The sequence below is a fragment of the Patella vulgata genome, chromosome 8 (genome assembly GCF_932274485.2).
Source record: "Patella vulgata chromosome 8, xgPatVulg1.2, whole genome shotgun sequence".
NCBI lineage: Eukaryota > Metazoa > Mollusca > Gastropoda > Patellidae > Patella > Patella vulgata.
In genome coordinates, this window is record NC_065886.2 from 35,909,454 (window position 1) to 35,916,881 (window position 7,428).

The 7,428-nt window shown below is 38.7% G+C and overlaps 1 long non-coding RNA gene across 1 annotated transcript; it reads left to right on the forward strand.

Moving 5' to 3' along the window:
- Positions 1-3,675: 3,675 nt before the first annotated feature.
- Positions 3,676-6,907, forward strand: LOC126830112 (uncharacterized). Its single transcript, XR_007683717.2, has 3 exons — positions 3,676-3,835; positions 4,518-4,642; positions 6,265-6,907. It is a non-coding gene; the product is annotated as an uncharacterized LOC126830112 (long non-coding RNA).
- Positions 6,908-7,428: the final 521 nt, after the last annotated feature.

Sequence of the window (7,428 nt, forward strand, 5' to 3'; positions counted from 1 at the left end):
GTGATCCATCCTTGTAAAGATGACCACATTCATCGCTAAAGCGAAACCCCGGAGTTTTCTGAACTCTGCAGCAAGTCGGGCACGATCGTGATGGCATATGAAGCCTAGTTTGCTTAAGAGAGTTGATGCGTAGTTCATGAAGACCAAACAGACGCTGTCTAGTATGCATCATATTTATAGCACGGAGACTTGCCATTTAGTGTGGATATCTCGTCATGATAGTAACAGTTGATATTGTATTTATTTTGTAGCTAATTTATGTGATTCTAATCCATGTAGTAACGCGGATGAGACGTGTGTTGGTATTGCTGGTGGTTTTGAATGTCGATGTGCTAATATTCTGGATGATAACTGTAAGTAGATATAATTTTCAGACAGATATCGTTAAAGTCTATTTTAATATACCGGTACTCAAAAAGAAGTCGTGCACGACACGGCAGACACGTGACAATACCGCCAAAATGAAAAGACGGGTAAAGTGAAATATAGATGGCGAAATAAAGTGCCCGAAATCTAATAAAACACTTATTTTGCTTTACGTTTTAATTGAATATCACGAATATGTACTGAAATGACTATAAATTAAAACACTTTGTGTGACATTTTTCGGGCATCGATTATTATTTATGAATCCAGCTGCAACAGTATGATTGGATAGATGGAATTCAGGTCGGCATAGAGTTGGATTTTAGTTACAAAACCATTGGACAACATTGGAATTGCTTAACACACGGGCTAGAATACCAGAAAAACGCATTTGCGGCTGTTAAATTTTCAAAATTTTCTCGGGGAGGGTGAGGCTCCCATACGACACGACAATTGATTGGTTTTGTTTTGGATTCATGTCAATATAGGCTATATTGGACCACATTGAAGTTGCCGACTAGCAGAAAAACGCGTTTGCGGCATTTAAATTTTCAAAATTTTCTGACGACGGTACCGTCTACTAAACTGTAAACGAGTGATTGGTTGATTAGAATTCCAGTCAACCATCTTAATTAGGCTATATTGGACCACCTTGAAGTTGCTGCATTGACGAGCTAGAATAGCAGGAAACGCGTTTGCAGCCGTCAAATTTTCCAAAATTTTTCCTACACGGTAAGTCTTGCTCTCACAGAAGACCGGCACTTTTGAGGAGGGGGACATTTCGGGTTTTCTCCCCCCCCCCCTCTAACTGTCACCGAACCCTTACACAAGTGCACGACGTTGGTTCAATTGTGAACATTATCACGGCCTCAACGTGACTTTACTATAACCAGATAATGATGAAAACCCTAGAACACTCTGTTCTTTTAAAATAAGTTTTTTTTTTGTTTTTTTTATTTAGCGGATATATCTCAAATCCAAAGTTTATAACAAATACATAGCATGGACATATGTCTGATGAACTCAAAATAACATGTCCACTGTCACCAGAGAAGCTTATAAAAGCGGCTTATAAAAGCTTATACACCGGCAATTTTGAATGTGTCATTAAATACTAAAAATTTGATATCCATTTTATTCACGGCTATAAGGAGACGGAGAGAGACTGGCCACCCGAAATATTTTCCAGCTGCATTTATGTAATCATATAATAATATTAGTTCTAAAAAACTTTGTAAATGGTGTGTTGGTGGGTGGGGACAAACAAACGAGAAGATTTCGGTGCCTTCCGATTGCTGTATTTTGTTAAAATATGGAACTTTTAAATCAGTACTGTGTATTGTGTATTTCTGCAACATTTCCTTTTGTTCTATGTGATATGGGGATCACGTGGCTAAGTGGGTAAGACGCTGGCTCGCTAGCCTGGAGGTCGGGTGTTCGATCCCTGTATTGGCCGAGAAAGTTCATTCAGATTTTCCGGCGTGGTTTCCCCTTGTCAGTGATGCAGGATGGAGGGCCTGACAAGGACAGCTGTCTAGTCGTTCGGACGAAAAACCGAGGTCCCGTGTACACATTGGCGTGCACGTAAAAGATCCCTTGGCTGTTGGAATTCGATATAAGAGTAGGCCGTAGCGCCGCTGCCCGGACAAAATTTCCCTCATAGCACACTATATGGCGTATGCCCGTCTTCATTAGCCCAGGTTAGGACCAGAACAGTATAGGACGTTAAACTCCATTTCATTTTATTTCATTTTGTTCTATGTAATACAATTTGTTTACGAGGTTTAAAAGTAATATTAGACGGGGGTTCATAAAAATATTACATTGATAATATTACCATTACAATCAATTGTTAACCGTAAAAATTAAAGTCTTTTCACATTGTTTATCGTTACAGTTCTAGCATCACCGAATTACCCCAGCGTTTATTCGAATGGTGTTACTAAGTGTCATCTTATAATTGGGCGACCTGGACAGAATATCAATTTAAATCTTGACTCTCAGTATGCCATTGAAACTTCTGAAAAATGCAATGATCCGCTGGCGACAGGTGTTGATGTATGTAGATTCGATTATCTGGAGCTTCACGGAGTAAGGTAAATTGTTATGCCAAATCTATCTTTACCATTATCAATCTCAACTCTCCGCATTTTGTCAAATTACTGGCGAATCATAAGTTATCTGCCTGCAATAATTGATAAAATAGAAACCTAATCTATGCAGAAACTAATTTGTTGCCTGGTTCGTATCCTGGAATTTCAAACGGTGATTCCCAAATGTATGTAGGTCTTAGACCACGTAAGTAAATGCAATGGAAGTTTGTACGACATAAGAAAAGAAGACATATAGTAGAATGCGACGGGGAAATTGAACAAGTGGTTCCACACGAATGTTTTAGATCAGTCAGGCCTTACGTCGCATTTGTTGAGTTCAGAGCGATTTAGTCTCTGCAATGGCCACTCCCCGTGTACCATCTTGTCTCTCCAATCTCTATACATACATGTTAATAAATGGATTGGTAAACAAAGTACATGAATATAGTGGCCATGTGACCTTGTAAATACAATTACATAATCATGAAACCAATACCATATTGTTACAGGTGCCATGTAGGCCTACAACTACAACCTATCATATTTAAAATTGAATTTATTATAGATATTGTGGATCGGTACCCCCAGGCCCAATGATAATACCAACAGGTGACAACACCACTGTACGATTTAAATCAGATGGGAGCAACGCATGCATTGGTTTTAAACTAAGCATTACCTACACAAATGGTATGTTCTATTGTATTCAAGTAACAGTCGGGTCGGAAACCTTCCAGAGACCCCCATCGTTTTGGGGTTTAAGGGAATGGGGGATGGAGAAAGGAAGGAAACACGTTGCTCCATCCAATTGGTTAAATGTGCAATCGTGCCTGTTTGGGATGCAGTGTCTAATGTAACCGACCGGTGTCATGGTAGCAAGCTGGTGCTAACTGGAACTAAAGGAATCCCTCGCTTCGACCTAGAGAGAGGGTTAATTGGTATATAGTAAGGCTGTGCGTCGGGTGGCAGTAGAGCTTTTTGGATCAAGTGCCAGTCTAATTAAGACGTCACAAGGGAGTCTCTAAGGCCATCAGATATCCTTTCACTTAGCTATGTCCGACGGGTGTCCCCCTGCTGGATGCTTACTTAACGTTAAATATGTAATTGATTATAAAACTATTGTCATTACTATTGATATCGTATAAAGACTAACTTACTTTTACATTATTTATGGTTTCAGTAATAAAATCACCGAATTACCCTGCCCATTATCCACATGGTGTTACTAAAAGCTATCTTATCATTGGGCGACCTGGACAAAATATCAATTTAAATCTTGACTCTCAGTATGCCATTGAAACTTCTGAAAAATGCAATGATCCGCTGGCGACAGGTGCTGTTTGTCGGTTCGATTATCTAGAGCTTCACGAAGTAAGGTAATGGGTTATTTCAAATCAGTCATTACCGTTATTAATAACTGCAGCCTTTATCGGGCTCACAGGTTTTTTGGAAAAGAGGCATAGGTGGTGGAACGCTGATTATAGATATGGGTCCGTCCTCTTAATACCACAATGATGCACATCAATTGTTAAGAAAATATTTAAAAGATGATTGCATTTGTCGAATTCCCAAGCCATTTGTTGCCTAAGTGTGGGATTAACGGTCCGACTGAGAGACGGTGTGACAACATAATACGCCCACACTGAAATGGGGGTGTATAGAAACGATTCATACTAAAATGTAACCACTAAAACACAAGTTAACTGTCAGCAATTGATAAAATAGAAACCTAAAATATAGAATAAATGTGTCGACTAGTTTGCTTCCAGGATTTTTATAACATGATTCTCAAATGTGTCTATGTAGATCTTAGACCGCGTAAGATTATGTAAATTAAGTTTGCACAACAGAAAAGGGCCACAAAACTGATTACAGTTTTAGATTTTGTTGGTCTACCTCGCATTTGTCAAGTTCACTCTCTCTACATGTTAATATAAATATTGGTTTATATAATACAGATAGTGGTGACGTGACCATGTAAACACACTGACATATTCAAAAACCAATGTCCTATTCGTGTGCACAAATAACTACAACTGATCCTATGTTATATTATAGATATTGTGGAGGGATACCACCAGACTCCGTACTAATACCAACAGGTGACAACACCACTGTACGATTTAAATCAGATGGGAGCAACGCATGCATTGGTTTTAAACTAAGCATTAGCTACACAAATGGTATGTTCTGTTGTATTATAGATTAATTCAAGTAATGATTGTATAATCCGTGGGGCTTAACGTCCGCTTCCACCGAGTCTGATATCGCAAGGAAGTCACGGTGACTAAGGGGGTGCTCGATTCCCAGTCCAGAACGTCCCGAATTGACAGAATTGCAATCAAGTGATGCGGAATTCAGCCCTCTCACAGTTCTGTCAGTCCCGACTACGGAGATGTTGTGAGTAGAATCGTGACGTAATTAAACACAACGATTATCACTATTTTGGGATTGGGAAAATTCAGTTCCGGAACGTTCAATCGAGTACCCTCTTAGTGAGCAAGACATTGGCTCGCTAACTTAGGGAACCCGTGTTCGATCCCTGCGTTTTGCCGAAAAATTTCATCGGGAGTTTCCAGCGTGGCCCCCCTTGTCAGTGGTGGCAAGTCGAGGTCCCGTGTACACATTGGCCTGCAGATAAAAGACCAATTGACAGTTGGAATTCGATAGAAGAATGGGCCGTGGCGAAATTTCCCCTACGGCACATTGTATGGCGTTTGCCCGTCTTCATTAGCCAAGTCAGGACAGAACAGTAGGGCGTTAAACCCATTTCATTTCTGATATCACAAAAGATATGTCGTGTTTCAGAGGCCTGTCCACTGTCCTGTATACAGTTGGAATGACAAAGGGGACTCATCGCCTTTATCCCATAGGTTAAAGGCCCAATCGTGCCTTTTGAAATAAAACATTTAATTGAACCGGTCATGTCATAATAGCTAGCTGGTTCTGATTGAAATTCATGACAACCCTCGCTCCGATATTTAGAAATGCTGGACACATAGGAAGGTAGGCAGTAGGAAAGTCTCATTCGTTGCACTATGCGTTTATACAATCATGAACCCACAGTGGAGTTTCCAAGGCCACCGAACATCCCTTATATATAATACTCACTCGTAGATACTAGTCTTTAAATAACCACTGTACAGAAAAATGAGCAGGGGGTGGGGCCTGTTCCGGCGTGAGTGATCGCGAAGCCTCGAGGGGTTATCCCTATGAGGATATCCCCCAGATAATTTTGAAAGTTTAAATTTGATTTCCTTGCACCTAAGACCATTTCCGATGGAAATTTACTCTTTAAAATGTATAGGCTCTCTCCTGTTCCTCTCTTGTTTACACATAAATGAATAACACACAATAACTATTTGATATTAAAGATGCATTATGTATGGAAGAGCTAAATCTGCCCATTGTAGGTCTTTCATTTTTAGACATTTATTAACATGACAAGCCTATAATAAACTCTCTAGATGTAAACAGATTAAAATATGATCGCTATTTAATGATTTAAATTAGAAATGGAGAAGCGGGACTGAGTCTCGATTAACATCTGAAGTTGGGATAATAAACAATCTAAGCCAAAACTTCAAACACTGATAACATCGCTCAGAATTAAGTAATTTGAATGAATGTTCAACATATTAAATTTGAATCATCTATTTGCGAACTATTATACCAAGAATGTCCAACTCATCTGTACATATTGTCATATTTAAGTAGTGTGGTTGAATAACATTTCCCATACAATTATAAATCTTAAATATTTCTGTATCTGTCACCTAAATATGTTTACTTATCTTTTTTACAGATTGATGTTATTTATTGAGTTCTACTGATTATACTAACAAAGGTCCTGGTGATGTTTAATATGTCATTTGAGCTTCATTTGCCGCATTTTAAACTATGATACGTATTCTTTTCTTTTGGTTTGAGTTACCTTATCTTGGTTGAAATACGTTATAGTATTCTATTGTTTTTTCCTACTGTCAAGCTGTGTCCTGATTTTCTTACTTATTATGTCCTGACAGCCTATACTAATAAACTCAACCATTATCCACTTCGGATGCCTTTCTGAGGGAATATGCATTTATATAAGCCCCAGCTAACTTTGCAGATCCCCGATTTCTGTATATCTATATTTCTGTATAAACATGAATTGAATGAATAGTGTTAGGAAAAATATAACTGAGTCGTGTAATATTTGTTCATATAAGTAAAGACGTATATAAGTAAGATAATTGCTGTAATGGAAATATCCATTTGTATGTAAATTTATTTTAAAACAAAACTAAACCCATTTCGGCATTGGCCAATAACTGTTTGTCTTCGGAGAAATTATCAGTGAGCAGAAATTCGCCGGTGTATCTGTTATCGCTCTTTACTTCGATCGAGGGGGGTGGGGGTGGATAGCTGAATGGTTAGCACGTGCGCGCTGTATCATAAAGTCTGTCATTGAGTCAACTGGCGGGGTTTCGATTCCCCATTTGTATGTGACAAAATGTTGAGCCACATTTGATACATATTTTGTTTTGAAACTCATCGGTAACTCATGAAACTCAAATGCTCGTTTCTCAGTCAATTGTCAAGCTACAGACCACAAATTTTGCACAGCTTTTAATTTTTACATGTACAATAACATATATTTTTTCCAGATTTTTACATGTACAATAACATATATTTTTTCCAGATTTTTTCGAGGGGGTCGATCCCCCCCCCCCCCGGCCCACTTGACATGCCAGTCTTTATTAGCCCAGTCGGGACAGAACAGTAGGACGTTAAGCTCCGCTAGATTTCATTTCTGAAATAGAATGTTCTTACACAGAGCTTGACGATTCATTAATTGGCTTTACATCTGTGACTTTGTTTCACCCAATCCATTGATATCAATGCTTTTTATTTACACCTCACGGGATCCTTTCTCTTACAACAATAGTGGACAAATTTAACTTGGATTTATACCTTGCGACAAGTT